Genomic DNA, 26,395 nt, shown 5'->3' with positions numbered 1-26,395 from the left:
TCTTGCCATTGATTAACATGGGGGCTCACATTTTGAACCATAACTCACCCAAAACTGCTTGGAGCATGTCTATCTTTTGTTTACATAACTTTTCTGAGCCCCTGGTTCCAGGACAACCAACAGTGCCAGAATTGGACAAGTTTAAAACACCAAAACAGCTGATTGTCAAACCAGGGATTCCCTTGTTGAGCAATGTTTTCCCTCAATGAAAATAAGTGTTTCTCAATGAAAAACAGCCCACGGAAAATCGGACTACGTGCAGGCACGGAGAGGATCATCCAGAGGTCCTCTTGTGCCCTAAGACATCTACCCCAACTCTGAAGACCCCCTCCTGCTGACCTTTTGACCATGTGACCCCACTATAGACATCCATTGAAACCTATATTTCCTTTAATTTCATATTTCTCTGAAAGGATTATGAACTAAACTTATGTATGGGTGGTGGGCTGATGATCTGATCTCATGGATTTCTCTGTGTACCCTGCATGTCCCTTTTCCCTTCTTTTCCATTATGAAATATATGTTGCAATATGAAAAACAGAGTGACTGAGGTTTGACTCTGGCTACGTGCAGACAGCTCCCCCGGATGGGCTGGAGCACCCTGCCCAGAAGAGATTATCACCTACTCTTGCATGGACAATAATTCGGGCTATTCCCCCTTCTGAGTTCAGAGCAGGCCATCGGAAGGGAAATTGCTCGCCTTTCATCTGCACATCTGGCAGGAAGAGCCAAATTATTTGGGAAACCCCTCTCCCTTTGTCAATAAACCAGACCCATTCCCAAGAAACAAGGTTTGCACCACAACTCCTGGCGCCTACCAGCGTATCAGACACATATGTAAATTGGCACCCATTTAAGACATATTGACTCATTCATAATCTGCTTGGCTGTCCATTGATCGCTGCTCAGCCCGCCCCTTGTCTCTGATTGGTAGAGATGCCAGACTGTAGGACGCCATCTGATTGGGGGGATTTCACGCCACCCAGTCAAAGAGCCAATCAGAGAGGAACTGGGTGGGGAAAGGCGGGGAGGGAGATATGAATCGCTCCGCCTGTCTTTTTGCTAATAAAAATTGCTGCACTGTATCATGGGGCATCACTGCGAGCGCTTGCGTCTTGGCATCCACGTCAGCTGACTTGAAATAAAGGCAACTCGGTTCTCTCTCTTCAAGATCTGGGTGAGATTATTATGGGAAATAGGATTTTTAATTCGCAGCGCCCCCGCTGGCCAGGATCAAATCCTACGGTCAGAGGGCATCGGTTCGCCCTGCTGCTGAGGCAAACCCCAAATTTGCTCGACAACAAGCTTATACTCGAGTATATACGGTACCATTGCTTTAACTATGCGGACCTTTGTTGCCAGTGTGATGTCTCTACTCTTCACTATTTTATCAATATTGGTCATTGCTCTCCTTCCAAGAAGTAAATGTCTTCTGATTTCATGGCTGCAGTTTGTGCCTGCAGTAACCTTCCCATCTAGAAATACAAAGTCTGTCACTGCCTCCACGTTTTCTCCCTCTATTTGCCAGTTATCAATCAGGTTGGTTGCCATAATCTTGGGTTTTTTGATGTTTAACTGCAACCCGCACTTCCTTCTTTCACCTTGGTTATAAGGCTCCTGAACTCCTCCTCGCTTTCTGGCATCAAAGTGGTATCATCTGCATATATGAAGTTGTTAATGTTTCCTCCAGCAATTTTAACTCCAGCCTTGAATTCATCAAGCCCTGCACGTTGCATGACCTGTTCTGCATACAAATTGAATAGGTAGGATCCTTCCCAGTAGGCTCAGGCAAAAGCAGCTTGTGTGTTATTTCTCTTCTATAACTTTGGTCATCTTGATCATGTTCTTTGGCTACACCTACCCCACTTTTCCTCTGTGAAATGTTGGAGGATATGTACTAAAGCGCTACTCTGGGGCCCCTTCCACACTGCTCCTGTATCCCATGTTCTGATCCCAGATTATCTGCTTATTCCAGGTTATCTGGCAATGAAGACTCATATAATCCAGTTTAAAGCAGTTAAACTGAGATCACATCCTGGGATATGATTACCAGGACTTCTTTTTATCTCTTTTGCAGGGTTTGAAATTTTGACACACACACATAAACACAGCTCCCATGCAGCCTTGCTTTTCTTGTCTGTACGTATTTTGCTCTGTGCTGCTGCTCAGTCGTTTAGTCATCTCTAGAATACAACATTGTTTTCCTGAAAACCTTGTTCTAAGTCTCATGGTTTAAACTGCAGTACCATAGGATGTCTCTCTGGGATGTCTTGTTAGCACTTCCTTTACAACCACTGGAAAACAAGCTTCTTCAATTTGATATGGCTGGCATATGGCAGGAAAATGACACCATTATGGGACAGCTATTGGTATTCTACAATCGGTGAAAGTAGTTAGTGCTAATGAGAACATTAGCCTGCTCTGGGTGGATGAGATAAATGTCATAGGATTACCAAAAGCTGTGCATTTCTGTGACCTTTCAGATTGCTTGCTAGATGGCTTTTAAAAGAAGTGATGTGATAGTCGAATTCACATATAGCTTGAAAACAACTCCCTCCAAAAACACGTTAGGGTCACCATAAATTGGAAATGACTTAAAGGCACAAAACAACAACTACAATATTCTCTTCAGCTATTGGTTTGGTATTTATGACACTTCTACACCAATGTTTAGGGACAAAAAAAATCATTTGTTTCCTGAATATTCTCCCCCAGTTCCCCACATATATGTTATATCAACCACTGCAATTTTGCCTGCTCATAACTCCAACGCTAGCAGAAGGCTGCTTAGAAACATCAGCTCCTTGGAACAGCGGTAGATTGGAAGTTTGGATCAGAGATAAGGTGGAAAGATCTGTCCTCATCTAAAATAAGTATGATTTATCATTGAGATAATTGGATTGACTGGGAGTTAGCTGGTTTAGCTGTGGGGTTAGTGCTTCTGGACACCACAAAGGAGATATGAAGAATGTAATTGATGGGTGCTGTTTTGAATAACACCCCGTTAATATACCCAATGTAGTGCCTACCAGCCATAATCCTAAAGTGGGGGCCAGACTAATCTTCAGAAAACCAGTGCCATCTAGATATATTGGATTACAACTCTAATTGTTCTAGCAAAAATCAGCAAAGCTCTCTGTTGTAAAGATGGTGATTCTTTGGCTAGAGGTCTTTCAATTTACTCTAATTTGCAGGATTGTTATTAAAAATAAATGAAATAGTAATATAATCTAGTGATGTAACCTTTTACCACTCTAAACACATCAGACCTTTTCTGATTTTGAAAACGAAGCAAGATTGAACCCGGTAAATTTTTCAATGAGTGACTATCAGGGAATACCAAGAAGCTCCAAAGGAAGGAATTTTCAAATGGCCACTTTGTTTCCAAGAACCAGTCAAAGTGCTGGTAAGGACCAATAAAGCCCCATATGATTCAGATCCAGGTTATTTGTTTCCCGCTGTATGAGTCATGAATAGCATGATGATGGTTTGCTCAGCAATAGAACTGTTGGATAATAGGGAGGCCCTATTATCCCTCCCAGCAAGCCAGGTGCTTGCTGGTGGCGTGAACCTCATCCCCCTGGCAAGCACTCGGTTTAGGAAAGCCCCGTGCGTGTTGCTGCCTAGCAGCACGCACTGGGCTTCTCCAAAGGGGTGAGTTCTTGCCGGAGGGATGAGCCTTGTCCCTCCAGCAAGCACTCGGTTTAGGGAAGCCCTGTGCGTATTGCTGCCTAGCAACATGCACTGGACTTCTGTCGGATAATAAAGTAAGTCAGATAACCAGAAGTCGGTTGACTGGAACTCTACTGTAATTGGCTCTTGAACCTAGACTGGACATTTGGCTTACCCTCCTGCTTGTTCCCCTAAGTATTTTGCCTTTGGGACTTGACTTGGGACTGTTCTACACTTTAGCTTGTCATTAGGGTTCCTGACTTTGACAATATGAGCCAGCCTAGGCTCTGAGATCATCAGGAAAGCCCCTTTTCTCACCATCACAAGCATGGGAGAAGGGTTTCCTAGTGACTCTGGAATTCCCTTCTAAGGAGACCAGAATGCCCCATCTCATTGATCTCCTAAAAACAAGCCAGAGAGAACCATCTGAATGGTGTAGAATACATTCTCTTTTTGTATACATTTATTGTGGTATATAAGAAAACACTCAAAATACAAATATAATTTCCCCTTTCCCACCACCTCCCCATTCCCACCCATGAACCACCACCCATGACTTCTGACACCACACCAAATGGAACTAGTGTGTAACAAAAATCTGTCCTTATCCTTACACTAATTAATCCTCTGTTATTTATAAATTTTAAAATAGAAACAGCATTTTTGGTAAAATCATTGTTAGCACAGCTAACCAGGAAAGTTGAATCCTTTATTATCTATCCAGGTCTTTTTAAACCTCCTTCCATGCCTTCCCTTAGTTATTCTGAAAGAAATTTTTGAAAGATTTTAAGTTAAATAAAGATTTTAAGGTAAAAGAAGCTCAAGAGGAAGAACATTTTCTTCATATTGCTATTTCCACAAGGAGTGTCCTTCTATTATAAAGTGAAAAGGCATCTAATTTTTGGACTCCTCAAAAGCAGATCAGCTTTTGAGGAAATACAATAAAGAGTTTATGGAAGAAAATAGAACAGAGGAGACCCAACAACAGGGAAGAACAGACCAGAGGGTGCAGGGGGCAACAGCAAGGAAGCAGAAACATCAAGAAGAACAAAGCAGCAGAGAGGCAGAAACACAGGATGCTGCAGAAGAAGAAAAAGCAGAGGAAGAAGAAGAGATGGAGAAAGGGACAGCTCTGTAACTGAGTGAGCATGGGAACAACATGTATAGGGGTCATTTGATTTTGCAGGGTTGTGAGAGCAGGGAGGAGAGGGTAGAGCTTAATTGGATCATGTCAAATAATCTAAACATCATGTCTCAATGTTAATGGAATGAACAACAGATTTAAATGTGTAGAACACTTTATCCATCAATTCATGCAAATTTTGTTATGTTATGCTAAAAATCATAGGTCACTATGGTGCAGTCATTTCAGTGTCGCACTATCACTCAAGACCAAGGTTTGAATCCCTGCTCAGCTATGGAAACCCAGTGTGTGACCCTGGCCAAATCATGCTTTCTCAGCCTGAAGGAGACAAGGCAAACCCCTCTGAACAAATCTTGTCAAAGAAAGCTCTTTGATAGGTTCAGCTTAAGGTTTCCATAAGTCAGAAACCACTTGAAGGTACATAGCAACTATCATGCTAAAAAACAGGGCTGGACTCGATATACCCTGCTCTGCAATTGGGCACAAATAAATGACAGCATCAGAATAGGTATTACTGAGTTCACAATGAATCATACTTTCAAGGTTGCCAAGCTCAAAATTGTTCCCAAGGAGTTCAACTCTTCCTGACAGCTGGTTTTCTGTATGCGCATATCATAGGCACATATGCCAGCATTTAAATGAGTTGTGCCAGGCATGCTACTGAAATTCTTGATGTCAAACAATTATAGCCGCTCATATTTTAAGTCTGAGATGTTGTTTTGTGTTAATGGCAGCAAAGCCTCTGACATTCATTAGCTAAGCTGTCAGCTAATGACATAGGTGTGTGAAGTGTTTTGCTGTTTAGGGTATTGGACAGTTTCTTGAAGGAATGTAGGTGCTTCCTTTGCGTCTTTAGGCTTCATCTTACTTCAAATTGCTTTTCCTCCAGCATGTCTAAACACACAATATCATGTGTTCATATAACGCAGCTGATGTTATATATTCTTGGTAACTAATGCGCAAAAGCTTTGGGCTGGAGGTGAGCTCAAGATCATATAATCAATGCTTTAACCAGCATGGCAACTGGAAGGTCGAGTCCAAAGAACTTTTTCATGATTGCCACTAACCCATCCATAAATTAATATGCTAGATTCCATCATCACATTTCTTGGTACTAATCCATCTTACACATACTTAAACACCACTAAAATTAATGCAATTGAAGCTAGCCAGTTAATCTGGGGCCAGTGTGAGCAAAACCGATCAAGACTGGCCCTGGAGGTAGCCACAGATACCTTCCCAAATCTGTTGCAGTAGCAAATGGGAGTCTGCACAATATAGCTGGACTTTCACTGCCCTTGTTGCTATCACCACTCCCAGTCAACTGGGAGCCCCTGTTCATCACAGAAGCTCTTTGCTGACATTAACAGAAGCGCCCATGTGACCAGGAGGGAAAAGAGGTGAGCTCTTCATCTTGGTTGTGTGGGTGCCTCTGATGATGTCAGCATGGGGTGCCCATGGCAACCAGGAATTCACAAAGAGTTCTGTTGCTACCAGGGAGCAGCATGGCAGCGACATGGACACAATCTGCCTCCTTTCCTTGCATTGATGAATGTAGAGAAAATAAAGTGGTGGTGGTGCCCTATGTGAGCAGCAGATGGGTCCAAATTAGACCCGATCCTGCCCTCCAGGCTGCCCCTAAGTTGCAGAGATACTCTGGAGTTTCAAGCAGACCCTAGAGCATCCCCCAATTTGTATTAACATTGATCTAACATAAATAAACCTGTTTTAATGCAGGATGCTTATAAAAAGTTGAAAAACAGCCAGTATCCAACTCAGGGTAAATTCAGATTTTAGGCTGTATACATGTGTTTTGAAAATGCAATTCCAGAAATCAGGGCCAGGTCACCTGTAGCCTTCCAAATTCATAATACCTCAGTTCCTATCAGCTCCTGCTAGTCTGACCAGAATGAGACATGAAGAGAGGTTTACTGGTTCAGCATCTGAAGTGCCACAGGTCACACAGGTCTACCTCAAGGTTTAATGGGAGCTACTCCTCCCAAGTCAATGGAGCCTGAACTCTATGTTTGATAATGGTTCTTAACTTTGTGAAGTGTTATATGATTTGTGAAGTGGCACTTCCCCTTGTTTGCTGATCTTTCCACCAGTTGACCACAATGACCCGGAGCAGATTATGAATAATGCCTGGACTCCTAATTTACTAAACAGAAAGTAATGAGGTTAAAATATGTAAGAGTCTCAGGGGTGATGTGCGGCTGGGAAAGGTCACTGGTAAATGAACTGAGAAATTGTAATTTACTTTTATTATACCACACTCTGCTCCAGTAATAGTATCTTTTTAGTCATTTTCACCACTCAGTCTGGGTGCAAATGAATACTCTTAACATCAGCAGTCTAGTTAGTCCAGACAGTTCAACCTCTCCATCCAATCCCTGTGCTTTTCCCTCCATTTGTCCCCAATATCTGAAAAATGATTACCACGGTCTTTACAATGGCATTTGTTTTTGGTGAATGGGCTCAATAACAAAAGACCCTCGCCATAAAGGTATACAGCAGAGTAGCTTATTTAGCAGCAGCAGCGTGACCCAGAACCAGTAGGCAGTATAAGACAAAATAAAAACATATAGAGTATTGTTATCTTCCTTCGGAGGCTTTTCTTGTAGGAAAAATAATATGGTTTTCCTTTTTACAAAAACAAGGTTTCCATAACAAACAAAATTCTTTATACTTCCTTGTTATAGCTTTGCTTCAGCTTCTTGCCTTCAAGCTGGGCTTCTCTCTCAATCTTCAAACTGAAGCAGCTCCCTCCTTGGAGCACTCAAACACAGCACTCCTTACACCGAGGCATTCTTTACAAAGAAGGAAATCTTCACACAGGAGGAGCGAGTAACTCACAGGCACACTTGCTTATATTGCCCTACTGGTTTTGCTTAGTCATTGCATCATTTTAACTCTTTCAGTGCCTGTACATCATTTTTGTAATAAAAATACACTGTTAATTTTAAATATTTCTGACAATTTGACTTAGTTCCCTATTCCAGTGGAGAAGATGTCGTGCAGAGGTTTTGTTCAAGTGGGGGCCTTTTCCCTCTATGAACAAGGAAGAGAATGTGCTATGAGAGATTCTTGCTTGAATACATATGATGCCAAATAGCAACTTGGTTACACTGACAAAAATATTCTGTTTTGCATTGCATTTTCCTGGTTCACAGTGATCCTGTTAACAGCACATACATTGTGATGAGATCATCATAATTGGCCACAAATTTTCCCATGACAAATGCTCTCCAAAGTAAAGGGGCAGTTTTGAACTTTTGATATTACCTTTGGCCACACAGCTGTAGCTGCCCCCTTCCAATGCCCATCATGCATGCAAATATAAATAACTCTGCTTTATGCATAAGGAGCCACTCACTTTTCTTGTTCCACACACCTGCATCCGGAGTAATAGAATGGCTTGTAAACCTCCCACCAACCTATTCTGCCCACCACTAATGCATGCCCCCAAGCTCTGCAGTGATGCCAACTCCTATCGCTAGACACACACCAATCCACTCCTCTCCAAAAAGGGGATTTTTTTGAGGAAACTAAAGGAAAATGGCAAGTTTTTAAATTGGATTAAACCCTCAGGCTTCAAAAAGAACCACAGTCCAGGTGAATCATCAAGAGCATTGTGTGCCTAGAATGCATTGTTTAAGAGGTGAGTACTATTTTTCTCATGAATCTAAACAAACCCTTTCAAATATAAGAATCCCCTGTATCTCTAGTGTTGCATTAACAAGAACAAAATCACACCGGGATCCATTTTGTATGTGTGCATGCCAGGCATGTAGCGGTGGGCGGGGGGCGGGGGGGGGGGGGGCGTTGAGGGGCTTCAGCCCCCCCCCGAAATTCTCAGGGTGGTCCACGAGAAGGCCTTCCATTTATTATTTAAACTGTTATGTTTATTCATATCATGATTTGATCACCATGCTCAATATATCCCATATGCATGGGGGTATTGGGATAACGATACAAAAGGTTTGCTAGGGTAGACCCCCCTCACCCAAACTCAGCCCCCCCCAAACCAAAAATCCCAGCCCCTCCCGAATCAAAATCCTGGCTACGGGCCTGGTGCATGCAAACACATGCATACACACAAACCCACCCAAAGGAAACTCACTGTCTCACACATACGCAAGCCTATCTAAATCAAAGAAATACTCCCTTTGTCACTTTGACAGAAATAACCCACAGTCTGTTGCTAGCATTCAGGCTTTCCCATCCTGGTATCCTCAAAGGTATAGAACTGCAACACTTATCTCTAGCCAACATGGCAAGTAGTCCAACACATCTGGCTATCATCAGGCTGGGGAAGGTGGTCATGTATAATTAAAATGGTTCAGGACAGTGATGTCAAGTGTAAATGAGAGACTATTCTGAACCTACTCTGAAACTGAATGTATTTTGCGTGAGTGAAGAAGGTCTACCATACTCCACATATTACCTACTTGTTGACCCACCATTTAACAATTCTGTGTGGGTGCATTTGCAGTAGAATAAATTCAGTTTAACACCACTATAACTGCCATAGCTCAATGCAATGGAATCATGGGAGCTGTAGTTTTGCAAGGTCTTTAGCTGGTGCCTCACCAAACTACAACTCCCAGGAACCCATAGCATTAAGCCATAGCAGTTAATCTGGTGTTAAACCACATTCATTCTACAATGGAGATATACCCCAAGTCTGCTTTAGTTAGTTGGGTCTCCCCAATAAGATTCAGAAAGAAGTTGCATACACAATGCTGCAATGAGGGGATAGAACCTACTAATTTATGAGGCATACATAAACTTTGGAGGGTTAAAGAATGAGAGTGCAGACAGATGCCTTTCTCCTTGTAATTTTTTTTTATTTAAACATACGTACATGCACACCACATGGGTATGTTTGAGTATGGATTATTCTTTCTCTCACATAAAAATTACAGGAACAAAAGACTGTTTGCATCCAGTAGTCAAAATACTTCTTTCCTCTCTACTATATATAGCACGGCAGGTAGCTAGATTATAAAAATACCAGCTTGATTGCATTGCATTGAGGAAGCATAATTCAAACTGGTTTATTTAATCCAAAAATGAATTAAAATAAGAAAGGAGGAGGAAAGGGGGAAGAATTTTAAACATTTAACAATACCCTTAAAGTGTTATGCAGGCCTCTCAGTACAATGTTTGCAAACTTTTAACGTGTTCATTTCTCTTTTTATTCATGTTCTTCTCTTGGCTATAATTTACTTGCAAATTTTCCTCTTAGCTTTTGAAGATATTTTCTAATTAGTTTCCTTCAGACAAATGTCTTTCCTTAAAACTGGAGAGCCAAAAGCATGACAGATGCTAATTATGCTGTGTATTCATGGTTCAGGAGGACTTTGCTTTGCTGTATTTCTTAAATATTGTTTTCCAGTACTTCCTGATTTGGAACCGCACAAAAAGGCAATTCCAGTCCAGAAGCTTTGCACTGCCTTCAGAAATAAAAATGTGAAACAACTCAATTCTGATCCCTGAATGTTTTCATTACAACAAAGATAGCATATAACAGATTCTCGTCTTGATCTTAGGTCTTCTATGTCTGGAAAAGAGACCAAAAAAAATGGAGGGGGGCATTCTCAGTATTATAGAAACTGCTCTAATGGTCAATCTCTACTGCTGTGATTTGATTTACAGAGAAAGAATGTGATCCCAATTTTCTAGAAAACATTTTATGATGTCATTCGTTAGAATATATTAGCAAATATAAGGTGGTGTCTGTGCCCTAGAACTTCATATTTAAAACCTTTCTAGGCTGCCACTTTCATGCATTTGTTCACAGAGATGCAAGCAATTAAAGAAGGATGGCACCTACAATTTTGCTTGCCTAAGCCCTCAGATTCACTCTCTGAGATATAAAAGTTAGTTGTAAAGGGATATTAATTTTTTACTTAGTTGTTAATAAGTCAATAAAATCTAACTTGATTCCATTTATGTTAGAAGAGGGGAGAGTAACTGGCAAACTGATGTTAAATTATCACTGAAATTTTAGTTAAATGACTGTAATAACAAGTATTGCCAAAATGTAGCTGAGAAATACCACACATTGCATAGAAAATGTTCCATTGTATAGAAATTTTCCAACATAATTAATAACTTAATAAGTTTTTTAATGGGTTAGTTCCTATTTCTAAGGATCAGCAGATTAGGCTTGGGTAAGATTTGTGCCTAAATACCAAGAAAACTGTTGCCAGGACACAGAGATGTCCTGAAGAGAACTTCCAGTCACATGGTGCCGTGTTGTATGTGGGTATGTTTATGCAGTGTTGTGTTTTGTGTAGTACTCTTGATTAACTACAGGTCACTTAACCAAGTGCAAACCCTTAAGGATATTAAAAATTAAAACTTTGACATGAATCTTCCATGAGTTGAGATCTTTCCGTTCAGAGGTTAGTAGAGGTTGGTGCTAGTTGCTTGGTGAATCCACTTTGGGTTTTTGTCTGGTGTTGAATCTATACTGGGAAAACTTTTAGGTTGAAATGTTAAGATCTGAAGTAACTTGAACTTGAATCACTGTAGTGTTAACATGGAAGCCAGCAGCTACTGGGGATCAGAGTAATACAATCTTTGTCTAAGCGCTGTAGCAGCAAATGGCTTCTTTTTAAAGATGACCAAAAACTGCAGAACAGCAACTGGTCTTGGTGTGCATTTAAAAGCACAGTCATATTCCTGTCCAAATTATCCTCCCAAAATGTCATTTGAACTCTGACTGACTTTTCACCTTCTCGTTTAATATCTTAATTCTCCCTTTTGAAAAAAGTTAAGGGCCTGCCAAGAAATATAACATTTTATGGAACATCTGCTCTTCTCTCAGCTATTGCCAAAGCACCCAAGCAAAACCATTACCCTAAATGATACAACAAATGCTTATCATATTCAAATATTAAGCAAATATTAAGCAATTAGCTTAAACCTGTCAAAGTTCATGAGTTGTTGAGTTAACCTCTCACTCTGAAGGGCACAGCTAAGAAGACACATTCTGCATGGAAATCACTCCTTCAAAGCAATGTATAGACTTCAGTCAATCTATATTGCTCTCCTGGGGACATTTGTACTTTTTATGGGTCTCTGCTTCTATTCAGACGTTTAAAAGGATGTTGTTTGGAGAAGGGTCACAAGCTTTTGAAAAACCCAATTTTACATGGCACCTCTTCCTGCTATGCTACTTGGAACCTGAGTTTGGAACTGAGACACATTTGCCTTATTAGGGAATTGGGTTTCTGACTTATGGAAAGGAGGCACTCTGTCTTCTCCACTCAATTTGCTGCTTCCATAGGCCAATAGTGGAGATATAGGGTACATCTACACTACAGATTTAATGTATTCCCTCTAAAATAATAACTATTTTTGAACTGAAGAAGAAAAAAACAGGAGAACGTTGGCTCAAAACTAGGTATCTGGAATTTTCATTTGCCTTGTAATAGTGGTCAAATTATTCTGGTCCAGCTGGACAGCAGACACTGATTTATTTATTGTATTATAATGTTTTATTCCACCGTTTACTCAGAGTGGCAAACTGATAAAACAATATAAACACTTCAGACAATTCCAGATTAAAAATAAATGAATAATTTCAACAAGATGCAAACGTATTAGGCAACCTATACATTTTAAAAGAGCTTTACAAGGCTAAGAAAACTTCTAAAAAGACATACATGCATTAAAATAAATTTGATACCAAAGGCTGCAGCTATCATGGCTATCACAATTTTCTGTAGCATAAATCCAGTTGCTTACTCCAAGTACAGGAGATCCGCTGAATGGATGTAATGCATTATACTAAATAAAATAACCTACAAAATCTACATAAATATTTTTATTTCTTTATTTATATTTTGCTTTTCTCCCAGATCGGGACTCAAAGTGGTAAACAACATGTAAACAAAAAACATTACAACCTTAAGAATATGGAGACTTGTCACTTCTAACTATTATGTCTGTTGCCATTTTTTTCCCCTGAAGACCATATACTTTCTTAAGTTGATATAAGTAAAATATTTAAGACATGAGTCAGGCAACTGCCATGTTTATACTCATTAGTGCAGAAACTTGTTTCTTTTCTATATTGGAAGTGAATTAGAAGTGTCAGTTTCTACTTTCATTTATATTACTTGTTCAGTTGCTCCCATATCAGTGGAGTGGAGAATCCCTATCAGGACTTATTCTGAACCTTGAAAGAGCTAGCCAAGGTTCTGAATTGCAAAGGCACCATTTAAGGGGGAAGGTATCATCACCTTGGGCAGACTAAAGATTCCAGTGCACTTCAGCCCCACTGACATAAAAGCTATCAAACACTTGAGACAGGCAGTCAAGAATATAACTGAGTTTACCATTTATAAATATAAATGTATATAAATATCAAAGTAAATGCTTAGGACCTCCTGGGACACTCAGTTAAGGTCATTGAGAGAGCATTGCGAGGCAGGAGTTGGGGCAAGTAGGAGCACCTTGGACTGCCAGCTCAATCCCAAGATCCAACTATGAACCTTTTAACTGCAGCAACTTTTGGTCATGCAATTGGCACTCAAGTGCAGGCATGAGCTAGGAATTGCCAGAGTACAACAAAGTTGTCTATTGTGCATTAGAAGTGCCCAATGTAAATCACAAATGTTTGCTATGCATCATAAGTGACGAAAGGAACATAAGAAATGCCCAAAGAGCATAAATGCTTAATGTGCTTTAGAACTGATCAGTGCACACCAGAAGCATCTCATGTACATGTGCATCTTCACCATTCATTAACAGGGCATTTCTGCAATATTGCTATGGATGGCTAGCTTATAAGACGTAGACAGTGATGCAGAACTTCATCACCACTTTTTTACCTCTCATACTTGAAACTTCAATCTAGTTAACAATATTTCTCCACTTCAATTTATTTGTCTAATCCAGGGGTCCTCAAACATTTTAAGCCAAGGGCTGGTTTATGATCCCTCAGACTGTTGTGGGGCCAGACTATAGTTTGAAAAAAACATGAACAGATTCCTATGCACATTGCTCATATCTTATTTGTAGCACAAAAACAAAATGGAAGAACAATACAGTATTTAAAACAGGGGTCCCCAAACTAAGGCCCGGGGGCCGGATGCGGCCCTCCGAGGTCATTTACCTGGCCCCCACCCTCAGTTTTATAATATAATATATTGTATATACATATAATATTTATAATAATATTATAATGTAATACAATATAACACTAATAATATTACCATATAATAATATTAATTATATATTCTATATTACATATAATATTACTAATAATATTACAGTATAGTGGTATAGTTCAATATAGTAATATATAATGCTAATATTGTGCTATGCTAATAATATAATATATTGTATGTACATATAATTTGTAAGCCACTCTGAGTCCCCTTTGGGGTGAGAAGGGTGTGATACAAATGTAGTAAATTAATGCAGTAAATAAATAAATAATAAATAAATACATTTTAGACTTAGGCTCGCCCAAAGTCTGAAATGACTTGAAGGCACACAACAACAACAGCAACAACAACGACAACAACAATCCTAATTAACTTGACTATCTCATTGGCCAGAAGCAGGAGCACACTTCCCATTGAAATCCTGATAAATGTATGTTGGTTAAAATTGTTTTTATTTTTAAATATTGTATTGTTCTTTCATTGTTCTTCTTGTTGTTGTTGTTGCACTACAAATAAGACATATGCAGTGTGCATCGGAATTTGTTTGTATTTTTTTTTCAAATGATAATCCGGCCCCTCAACAGTCTGAAGGATTGTGGACCGGCCCTCGGCTTAAAAAGTTTGAGGACCCCTGATTTAAAATAATGAACAATTTTAACCAACATAAACTTAACAATATTTCAATGGGAAGTATGGGCCTGCTTTTGGCTGATTAGATGGTCAAGTTAATTGGGATTGTTGTTGTGTGCCTTCAAGTCATTTCAGACTTAGGGCAACCGTAAGTCTAAAGTGTAGGGCGGGGGCTGGGTAAATGACTTTGAAGGACCACATCTGGCCTGCGGGCCTTAGCTTGGTGACCCCTGGTCTAGTCCAATGTTCTTTACTCAATGACACCATCTTTACTAATAATTGATGTATCTCATAGTTCTCATTGACTGCCAAGTTGTTAAAGTATATTTGGATGTTGCGGTTTAAGTTCTAATTTACAAATATTCTCATTCTGTGTCTTCTTTCTCCTCTTGTGAAATGATAGATGTGTGTGATGCTACTATATCTGCTAAATCCCCAGGGTAGGGGAAATGTATATGCTAAGTCACACACACTCATAAACTACTAATAATAATGAGCTGGAACTGGCTGGAATCAGTTTGGTGAGAATCCTCTTGGTTAGCCTCCACTAAAGTAGACCTAGTAAATTAATTACTGAAACAGAGGACAATTCAGTGGATCTACTCTACTCAGGGCCCTTCCACACAGCCATATAACCAAGAATATCAAGGCAGAAAATCCCACAATATATGCTTTGAACTGGGATATCTGAATCCACATTGCCATATACTCTAGTTCAAAGCAGAAAATATGGGATTTTATTCAGCTGTGTGGAAGGGGCCTCAGAAGTTTTCAGAACTAACAATGTAGGCTACTAAGTCTGCATTTCAGTCCATATTCAAGCAATGTAGGATTGAATAAATAATAGCAGCAGCAACACTTTCCAAAGGGGCATTTTTGTGCTATAAAACTGAGTCTCCAGTCTCTACTCTAAAGAGTTTTCTTTAGTATTTGATCTCTAATCTCATGTGGATTATTGGCCTGCAGCTGACTGATTCTGCTCCCAGGCTTTTCTTTGTTACAAACAAAATGATTAATTACATGTCTCTTGCCATTGCCCCAGTTGTTGTGCAACTGATACTCATTCAGTTTGCTGACCAGAAGGCATGGCAATCACAGTGCCTTACATCCCACACTGTCACCATTTTTTTTTAGACCATTGCAGCATTAATCAGAAATTTGGAATTGTAGCTCAGTAGAAACATTTATTGGCATCTTAGGATCTGCATAATGGAAAGAGCCCTACACATTGCATTGGAGTTTCTGTCAATGGTGTATCTAGCAAGCCATATCTTATAGTTGAGCTTTAGCAATTGGACAGCCTTTCATTATGTGTTCAGTCACCAATTTGCATACCAACATATTTATTTTGTTTGTTTGTTTTTGGAATTAAAAGCAAATCCAAGCACTTAGATCAAATATGTAAATCCTGCCCTAATTGTAGCCTCATGGATTTCTCTATCATTTGCCTTGGGGAGAGCTAACAAGTATATTTTGAGAACAAGAAAACCAAGTGATTGTTGAGAACTGAAGTGATATTATCAAAAATGGGGGGAACTATTGGACTGTAAACCTCAAAACCATTTACAAAAACCTATGTGAGGAATGGGTGGAAGGAAAAGAGGGAGGAAATGGTGCCCTGTTTGCTGCTGCTGCTCCAACCAACCCGGGGCTGACTACTTACTCTTGGAGGGCCCTCTCCTTGTCCAGCTCCCTCTGCAGCTTCTCTGCCTGGGTTTCAATGGCATGGGCTTGCTCCTGAAAGCTCCAGGTCTTGCGGCGCACTGCCTCCAAGGATCTCAGCCCCACTGCCATTGAGGAGGCAAGGAAAGAAGGAGGGAAGAAAGCAAGGAAGGAGGATGTGGAGAAAAAGGAGAGAAAGGAAGCCACAGAAGTTTCCCTTGGCTTCCCTTTCTTTCTCTCTCTCTCTTGCACCAAGTTCTCCAAAGCTTTGCAAAAAAAACCATGAGGCTCCCAATCCGGATTCTCCTCCTCCTCCTCACTCCCGAAGCAGTTCGATCTGAATCAAGCACCAGCTTTCCCTCATTCTCCTTCACCTTCCTCAGCTGAGGAAGAGGGAGCCGCAGCCCATTTCACTCCTGGATATAGAATGGGGCATTAGCCCCCATTCCACTCCTGGAACATCAGGGCGTTAGCTCCCATTTCACTCCTGGAGTATCGGAGCATTAGCCCCCATTTCACTCCTGGATATAGAATGGGGCATAAGAGCCCATTTTGAGACAGCATGGTTTAATGTACTGTTTGAAAGTTGGATTACGATTAAGGCTTGATTCCCCACTCAGCCAAGTAAACCCACTGGGTGTCACGACCCAGGCTGCAGAGCACCAATAACCATACACAGAGGCCAGAATCTATCTAATATCTTTATTGTAGGAATATATAAAGTTAATAAAAACAAGTGTAGAAAATAGTCCAGAATTAGACCTTCCAGGAAAGGTCAGAATTAGTCCAAAAAAGCAATGTCCAATAAGAAATATTAAGGTCCAAAGTTGTAATCCAATAACCGAAACACTCACTTTGCCAAGCAAAGTGAGGGGAGATGACAAGGTCCTTTAGTCCATGAAACTTGAGCGAGGCTAGGAAATAACTTGATACTTGAAACAAGGCTTGAACGTGGAACAAGGTAACTAAGAACAAGAACAAGGTCCGTGGAATAACTTGATAAATCCGTGGAACAAGGCAAGGATTGATCCTGGGAAACAAGGCAAAGTCCGTAGATAAACAAAGGCTGGGAAGCAAGGCGAAGGCTGGATAGCAAGGCAAGGCTTGAGCAGGAGCGAGGCTTGAACCGGAGCGCGCTGTCCAGACACAACTCGCTCCGTAGGCTGACGAATTGACTCCGCGAAGTTACTACGCGGGTAAAACACCTAAATAGAGTCTAGCTTCCCGCCGAAGCAGTTCTCTGGGAATCAGAACCGAAAGCTAACTCTGAGACCAGATGTGAGACTCCCCAAAGATTCTCACGAGAAGCAGTCTTAATTGGCCACATTCTTAGCTGCAATCCTCGCACTCCTGCGCGAAGCTGAATCTAAACTTCTCTGTTGTTTACAAAACTCCCGGCGCAAGAATACGGGAGAAGTAGACTCTGGGCTTGTTTGACATACTTCTGGGAGACAACTTTCTTGCAGGTGCAAGGTTCCCAGATCTGCCTGGGAAAGATCTGGCTGAGAGGAATCCAGTTCAGACTGGGAAGGTAAAAAACCCAAGTTTTCATCTTCATCAGGAATTACAATGTCCTGAGCAGGACTACAAGGCCCATGAGTCATCACACTATCCCCCTCCTCAAGGCCCCTCCCAAACTGGGGCCCTCTCCCCGAGGCGCGAGGTCGCGGCTTGGCGGGATAGGTCTGATGAAAGCGACGGGTTAGATCAGGAGCATGGACTGTGGAGGCGTCTTCCCAAGAGCGTTCTTCAGGGCCAAAACCCACCCAGTCAATGAGATATTGTAGGCGGCGGCGGTGAAAGCGAGAATCCAAAATGTCCTCAACCTCGAACTCCTCCTCCCCATTCATCAAAACAGGAGGGGGGGCCGGTTGGTCTGTATCAGGACGCACACCATCCGCCGGAAGGAGCAGGGAGCGGTGAAACACTGGGTGAATGCGCATTGAACGCGGAAGTTGGAGTTTGAAAGTCACGGGGTTTAATTGCGCCACCACTGGATAGGGGCCAATGAAACGGGCATCTAACTTCCGGCAAGGGCGGTGGGAGGGCAGAAAGCGAGTGGACAGGAAAACCCGATCTCCTACCTTGATTTCGGGACCCGGCTGGCGATGTTTGTCAGCGTGGCGTTTATAGTCCTCCTTGGCTTGGTCCAGTTGCTGGAGCAAAAGTTGTTGCACCGCTGTGAGTTCCTGCAGCCAATCCTCTGCTGCGGGAACCTCTGAAGTTTCAATGACAGGGGGAAAGAAACGTGGATGGAAGCCGTAGTTTGCAAAGAACGGCGTTTCTTTTGTAGAAGCTTGAACTCCATTGTTGTAGGCAAACTCAGACAGTGGTAACAGAGAAGCCCAATTGTCCTGTTGATAGTTTACATAACAGCGAAGATACTGCTCCAAAGTGGCATTGGTGCGCTCCGTTTGCCCATCTGTTTGGGGATGATGAGCTGAAGATAAGCGAGAGTCTATGCCCAATAGTTTTTGTAGTGCCTTCCAAAAACGAGAGGTGAATTGAGATCCACGGTCTGTGACTAAACTCTTGGGCAATCCATGTAGTCTGAAGACATGTTGGAGAAATAAATCCGCAGTTTCCTTGGCCGTGGGGAGGCCTTCGCAGGGAATGAAATGGGCTAACTTGGTGAATAGGTCCACCACCACTAAGATCGTGGTGAACCCACAGGAAGGTGGTAGGTCAGTGATGAAATCCGCGGAAATTATTTCCCATGGGCGAGATGGGGTAGGAAGGGGGTGTAAAAGCCCTGAGGGCTTCTCCCTTCGTATCTTGGAGCGCTGGCATACTGGGCAGGTGTTGACATATTTTTCCACATCCTTGCGGATCTTGGGCCACCAAAAATCCCTTAGGATCAGATGCATAGTTTTAAATAGTCCGAAGTGCCCTGCTGGTTTGCAGTCATGACACAGACGAAGCGCCTTTTCCCTGCCCGGTCCGGGTGGGATATAGACATGATTTCTATAGCAGAGCAGCCCATCTTTAAGCGAAAAGGGGAAATGCAGACCTTGGCGAAGTTGGTCCTGCGCCCAGGCATCTGCCTGCTGACTAGCCCTGATTTCTTGAGCACAGATGGGTCCTGGAGTAGGGGAAGTTGAACCAGTGGGAATGGATTTGGTGTTCCCCACCGTGAGCGTGGCAAGTTCTCAGGTTGTAGCAGTTGGGATTCAAAGGTCTCCTTGCGTCCTGCAGCGTATTCCGGTTTACGTGACAGGGCGTCTGCTTGCTTGGTTTGGGCTGGGGTCACATAATGGATCTGGAAGTTGAAACGTTCAAAGAATAAAGCCCAACGTTGCTGCCTCTGATTTAGTTTGCGGGCAGTTCTTAGATGTTCTAGATTACGATGATCAGTGTGGACTTCAATGGGAAATTTGGCCCCTTCTAGCCAATGTCTCCAAGTTTCAAAGGCTGCCTTTATGGCCAGTAGTTCTTTTTCCCAAATGGTGTAATTCCTCTCTGGTGTGGTTAGTTGACGAGAATAAAAGGCACAGGGGTGGAGGTGATCTCCCACCGGTTGTAAGAGTACAGCCCCAATTGCCACATCAGAGGCGTCCGCTTGCACCACAAAAGGGGTTCCAGGATTTGGGTGCTGTAGAATTGGCTGGGAGGTGAATAGTTTCTTTAGTTGCTGGAACCCTTTCTCTGCTTGATCAGTCCAGCGGAAAGGCTGCTTTCCACGGATGCAGCTAGTGATGGGGTCGGACCAGCGGGCAAAATCTGGAATGAACTTGCGGTAGTAGTTCGCGAACCCCAAGAAACGCTGCACCTCTTTCTTGTTAGTTGGCGCCCGCCATTCCAATACTGCTGAAACTTTGGCTGGATCCATGGAAAGCCCTAGAGGCGAGATGCGGTAACCAAGGAAATCTACCTCTTGTAGATCAAAAGCGCATTTTTCCAGCTTGGCATAAAGTCCATGATCCCGCAATCGTTGTAACACCATTTTGACGTGGTTCTCATGTTCTGATTGTGATCTGGAAAACACCAAAAAATCGTCCAGGTAGATTATCAAGAACCTGTCTAGATAGTCCTGAAAAATGTCATTGACAAAATGCTGGAACGTTGCGGGGGCTCCGCATAAACCGAAATTCATAACTCGGGACTCAAATAATCCGAATTTGGTCTGGAAGGCGGTCTTCCACTCGTCCCCTTCCCTGATGCGAATTAAGTTGTAAGCCCCCCGAAGATCCAGCTTGGTGTAAACCTTGGCTCCTCGAAGCCGATCCAGTAGATCCGAGATTAAAGGCAGGGGATAGCTGTTCCGCTTGGTGATATTGTTCAATGCTCTGTAGTCCACCACCAAGCGTAGTTCCCCTGACTTCTTCTTCACAAACATCACTGGGGAGGCGGCTGGGGATTGAGAGGGTCTGATGAATCCCTTGCGAAGGTTTGTCTCTAGGAATTCCCTGAGAGCTTCTTGCTCTGGTTCAGTCAGGGAGTAGAGATGCCCTCGCGGGATCGGGGCCCCCTCCACCAAGTCAATGGCACAGTCATAAGGTCTATGTGGGGGTAATTTTTCGGCTTCTTTCTCATTGAATACATCCCAATACTCGGAGTACTTCTTTGGCAAGGTGATGATGGGCTCGGTGTCTGTGGCATGGCATACCTTGGCTACGAGGCAATGGTTTTGGCAGTACGGTGAAGCAAACTGCAGTTCTCTGTTGGACCAGGAGATGTTAGGGTCGTGGAGAGTCAGCCATGGAATTCCCAAAATCACAGGGAAATGGGGAACCTCGGTAACAAAGAAGGAAATCTCTTCCATATGTTCCCTTATCCACATCCTGGTGGGTTCCGACCACTGACTTACGGGGCCCGTCTTGAGGGGACGGCCGTCTATGGCTTGCACCACACGGGCATTCTTGAAATCATGATATTGTAATCCCAGAGAGTCGGCATACTCTCTATCGATGAAATTGTTGGTAGCTCCAGAGTCTATCATGGCGTGGATCATGACGGGTCCCCTTTTTGCTGACCATAATGTGACCACGAGAAGGAACAGGACCCCGGTTGGCGGCTCTTGGATGGATTTTTTGACCGGGTTGGCGAGCCCCTCTACACCCGGTCGTTGGCTTCCCCCGCCGGCTGTGTGCCAGTCGGCTCAGACGCCTTCGTCTCCGTGGAGGACGCCGCCGCAAGACGGGCGGCAGGCTTCCCTTTGGCTGGGCACTCTCTGGCGAAGTGGCCCCCGTTCCCGCAGTACCAGCAGAGGTTTAAGCGTTGACGACGGGCCTTCTCGGCGGCATCTAGTCTGGGACGCACATTGCCCAACTGCATCGGCACCTCCTCGCCTCCTCTGGGGTATGGGGTTGGCGGTGGGGGTCTCCACACCGGACGTGGCTGAACGCTGGCGGGAGCGGGGGGTTTTGCCCCGGCTCTACTGCCCTGGCCTCGAACCCACTGTTTCCTGTTGGCAATCATGACTTCAGCCCGTAAACATTGATCAATGAGTGCCTCGAGGGTCTGGGGAGGATCCACCTTGGAGATTTCTTCCAGCATTTCAATGTTGAGACCCTCCCGGAATTGTCCCCTGAGGGCTACATCGTTCCAGCCGGTGTTGTGGGCCAGCACTCGGAACTCGGCTATATACTGAGACATAGGTCTGTCTCCTTGGAAAAGGCGACGGAGTTTGTGACCGGCTGCCTCCAAATTGTCCTCGATTCCCCAAGTCTCCTTGAGGTGGTCCAAGAAGTGTTGCGCTGATCTTAGGTGTGGAGAGGCTTGGTCGAACAGTGCCGTCGCCCAGCTGGCCGCTGGCCCGTCTAGAAGACTGTAAACCCATGCCACTTTGATGTCTTCTTGGGGAAACTCGGCAGCACGGGCCTCCAGATAAGCTTGACATTGGCGACGGAAGACATGAACCTTAGAAGCTTCTCCAGTAAACTTGGTTGGCAACGCCATGGCCGGAAGACGAACTCCGCGTTCCTTCAAACCCCTTATTTCTCCATCCTGTGCATTGAGCTTATCACGGATTCGGTCCACCTCTTCCTTGTCGATGGTGTAGGTAATCGGCTGGCCGCTCGGCCCAGGTACGGTTCCGGTAGACATTCTGGCCGAGGTTAATTGGTGCTTAGGGTGGCGGAGTCAAACTGTCACGACCCAGGCTGCAGAGCACCAATAACCATACACAGAGGCCAGAATCTATCTAATATCTTTATTGTAGGAATATATAAAGTTAATAAAAACAAGTGTAGAAAATAGTCCAGAATTAGACCTTCCAGGAAAGGTCAGAATTAGTCCAAAAAAGCAATGTCCAATAAGAAATATTAAGGTCCAAAGTTGTAATCCAATAACCGAAACACTCACTTTGCCAAGCAAAGTGAGGGGAGATGACAAGGTCCTTTAGTCCATGAAACTTGAGCGAGGCTAGGAAATAACTTGATACTTGAAACAAGGCTTGAACGTGGAACAAGGTAACTAAGAACAAGAACAAGGTCCGTGGAATAACTTGATAAATCCGGAACAAGGCAAGGATTGATCCTGGGAAACAAGGCAAAGTCCGTAGATAAACAAAGGCTGGGAAGCAAGGCGAAGGCTGGATAGCAAGGCAAGGCTTGAGCAGGAGCGAGGCTTGAACCGGAGCGCGCTGTCCAGACACAACTCGCTCCGTAGGCTGACGAATTGACTCCGCGAAGTTACTACGCGGGTAAAACACCTAAATAGAGTCTAGCTTCCCGCCGAAGCAGTTCTCTGGGAATCAGAACCGAAAGCTAACTCTGAGACCAGATGTGAGACTCCCCAAAGATTCTCACGAGAAGCAGTCTTAATTGGCCACATTCTTAGCTGCAATCCTCGCACTCCTGCGCGAAGCTGAATCTAAACTTCTCTGTTGTTTACAAAACTCCCGGCGCAAGAATACGGGAGAAGTAGACTCTGGGCTTGTTTGACATACTTCTGGGAGACAACTTTCTTGCAGGTGCAAGGTTCCCAGATCTGCCTGGGAAAGATCTGGCTGAGAGGAATCCAGTTCAGACTGGGAAGGTAAAAAACCCAAGTTTTCATCTTCATCAGGAATTACAATGTCCTGAGCAGGACTACAAGGCCCATGAGTCATCACACTGGGTGATCTTGGGCAAGTCACACTCTCAGCCCCAGAAAACCCAATGAAACAGGAAATAACACTTCCAAACCAGGAACAGATTTCCTTATTCAGAGGCTGTATTAGGAATATATTCATAACCTGTTAGGATTATGATACCAATATGGTTAGATATTGGTGCAGAGTAGCAAAAACGCAGAAGATGAGGGGTTTATGTGAGCAGAGGTGGGAAAAAAGCAAAATAGCCAGCCTCCCTTTCCCTTTAAAGAGTCATGCGCATAAAATAAGCATCAGAGACATCAAAATTAAAATAGCAAAAATATGTTTACTCACAATCTTGTATGATGATGGCCATACAGGTAAAAACATCTTAATTCCAAAAGAATACAGTTCAGGATACTACATATCTCTTAACAAAGAAGTAACATCAGCATGGTATGGCTGGATCAAGAAAACAGGAAGAGCAGAGAGAGAACAGGAAGATTCTTGCCTAGGTTACAGACCAGTTTGCCCAGTCTGACCAGTCTGCCTAGAGTGAACAGGATCTTCAGGTGGAACCAGAGATCCCAGAGCTGAGAGGAGAGCCGGAGCTGTGTGCTGCGAGAAGCCGTGCTTAGACTGCTGAGGAGGAAAGTTTGTCTTCGGAGGAAGCAACTTTTCCTGGAGCATAGAAAGCAGAGATTAGCAGCGGGACGTGCTGAGCCTCGGAGAGATTTATGGGCCAAGGTGCGAAGGAGAAGCCATAAAGAGTGCCGTAAATTCCTGTGGTGGAGAGGACTGCCAGGCTGTGCTGAGTGTGTTTTGTCAGCTGCTGAGGCTTTAACTCGGGGAATCGAGGGTCCTCCAAGGAAGGCAAGGATGGCAAGTTCAAGTCCAAATTCATTGACTTTTGTTGAAAATTGAATGATCAGAATTATAAGGAATGGTCAATATATATAAAGCATCTTTTGGTCAGGGAAGGATTACAAAATACGATTCTAGGAATGGAACAAGACGAAGGGAAAAATGACAAAGGACTGGCAACATTGATATTGAGTATTATGCCAAGTCAGTTAATTCATGTGCAGAATTTGCAAACTGCCAAAGAAGTATGGGATGTGTTAAGACAAGTCCATCAAAGTCAGAGTACTCTTGGTAAAATGATCTGGACTAAGAGGCTTTATAGAACAAGGCTTGAAGCAGGAGCAGATGTTAGATAACATGTCAGAAGAATGAAAGATTTGTTTGTTGAATGCCAAAACAGAGGTGTTCAGATTGCCAAAGAGCATCAGGCTTACATAATGTTGTCAAGTTTAACTGCTGAGTGGGATCATTTGTTGCATTCCTTACAAAACGTACCAGAAGGAAATCTAAGTCTGGATTTAGTGTGTTCCAGGATCTTGGAGGAGGCTGAACGACTGGAGTTTGAGAGAGAGACCTCGTGTGGTGGAAGTTGCCTGAGTGAGGGGGAGTCGACGCCAGAAGTGCCGAGTCAAGAGACTGCTGTATGTGCGGGAGTAAGAACTGTAAGGAAATGTTTTCTCTGTAACAAACCAGGACATTTTGCTAAAGATTGCCGGAGCCGAGGGAGACAACAAAGAGGACACCAAATCAGAGGTGGCAACAGGAGAGGTGGACATGGAAGTGGACTTAATAACAACCCTGAGCCGAGAGTTATGATGGCTGTAAATGAAGATGAAGACAGTGAAAGAAGTAATAAATGGGTATTAGATTCAGGTGCCACTCATCATATCACTAATGATATTTCTCTTTTGAGAAATGTACAAAGTACGGAGGGAGCAAATGTAACTTTGGCTGATGGGTCATTTAAATTGTTTTCTCAATTTGGAACTTGCTACATTCCATGTTTGAAACTGTATTGGGAGAAAGTTTTGTATGTGCCAGAAATGAAGTCTAATTTGCTAAGTGTAGCCACATTAACTGACCAACAGTACAAAGTGTTCTTTAAAGGAATTTACTGTTATATTTGTGATAGAGAAGGTAAATTCGTTGGTAAAGGGGTAAAAAGAAACAGGATTGTATGAAATGTTTAAAAAAGTGAACAGCATTGATGACGAAAAAGTAGAAATTATGTGTGTAGGAGGTCAAATTCAACATGATCGTTGTCTGCATTTATTCCACCGAGTGATGGGTCATGCTAGTATGGAAATATTGCGGAAGACACTTAATTTGTGCCCTAATTATAAAATGGAATCATGTAACTATGATTTAGATTGTGCCATTGGTAATGAAGTAAAGAAAGAACCTGTAAAGTTTTACAAGAGATCTAAAATAAGTGTAAATGGCATGTTTGAAAAGGCACATGTACATATTGAGGGACCTTTTGAACAGAGTACAGGTGGATCAAAATATATGATGATTTTTGTAGAAAGAATGAGCAGATTTGGTTATGCATATTTCTTTTCAGACTTATCAGAAGCAACTAGAAAATTGAGTGATTGCCTAAATTTGGTAGAAAATGTATATGAGAAGAAATTGGACACTTTAATAATTGATAAAGGTGCAGGAGTATGTGGTGGTGAATTTAAAGCATTGTTAAGATCAAAGAATATTAATTGGATTGAAATTGAACAAATGAAAGGTGAAGAAGGCATTGCTGAAAAAAGAGCACAACTGTTAAATGAGATGAAATTGTGTATATTTAAGGACAGTCACATAGCAAGCAATTATTGGCCAGAAGTGTTACACACATGTAATTATTTGACAAACAGACTGTGGGATGAGTGTGTGCAGGACATTCCATTTCGTAAAATGTATGATCATGTTCCAAATTACAAGTTTTTGAGAATATTCGGCCAGAGAGCAAATATTAACATTTCAGCTAGTGAGAGAGCAAACAAGAAACAAAGATACAGAGAAATGACATTTATTGGGTATAGCAAAAGATCTTACAAATTCTTAGAGACGCCTACAAAAGTGAAGCTATCAAAGATAGCTTATTTCGAGAGACCCAATGATTGGAAAAACATACATTCCAACATAGAAAAATTACATGGTTTTCAGCGAGCTAAAGTAAATGTAGAAAGTGAAGGAACATCCAAGAGTGTAATTGAGTCAGTGAGT

This window comes from Anolis carolinensis, chromosome 1 (assembly GCF_035594765.1).
Source record: "Anolis carolinensis isolate JA03-04 chromosome 1, rAnoCar3.1.pri, whole genome shotgun sequence".
NCBI classification, from domain to species: Eukaryota; Metazoa; Chordata; class Lepidosauria; order Squamata; family Dactyloidae; genus Anolis; species Anolis carolinensis.
This window is presented reverse-complemented; position numbering follows the sequence as displayed.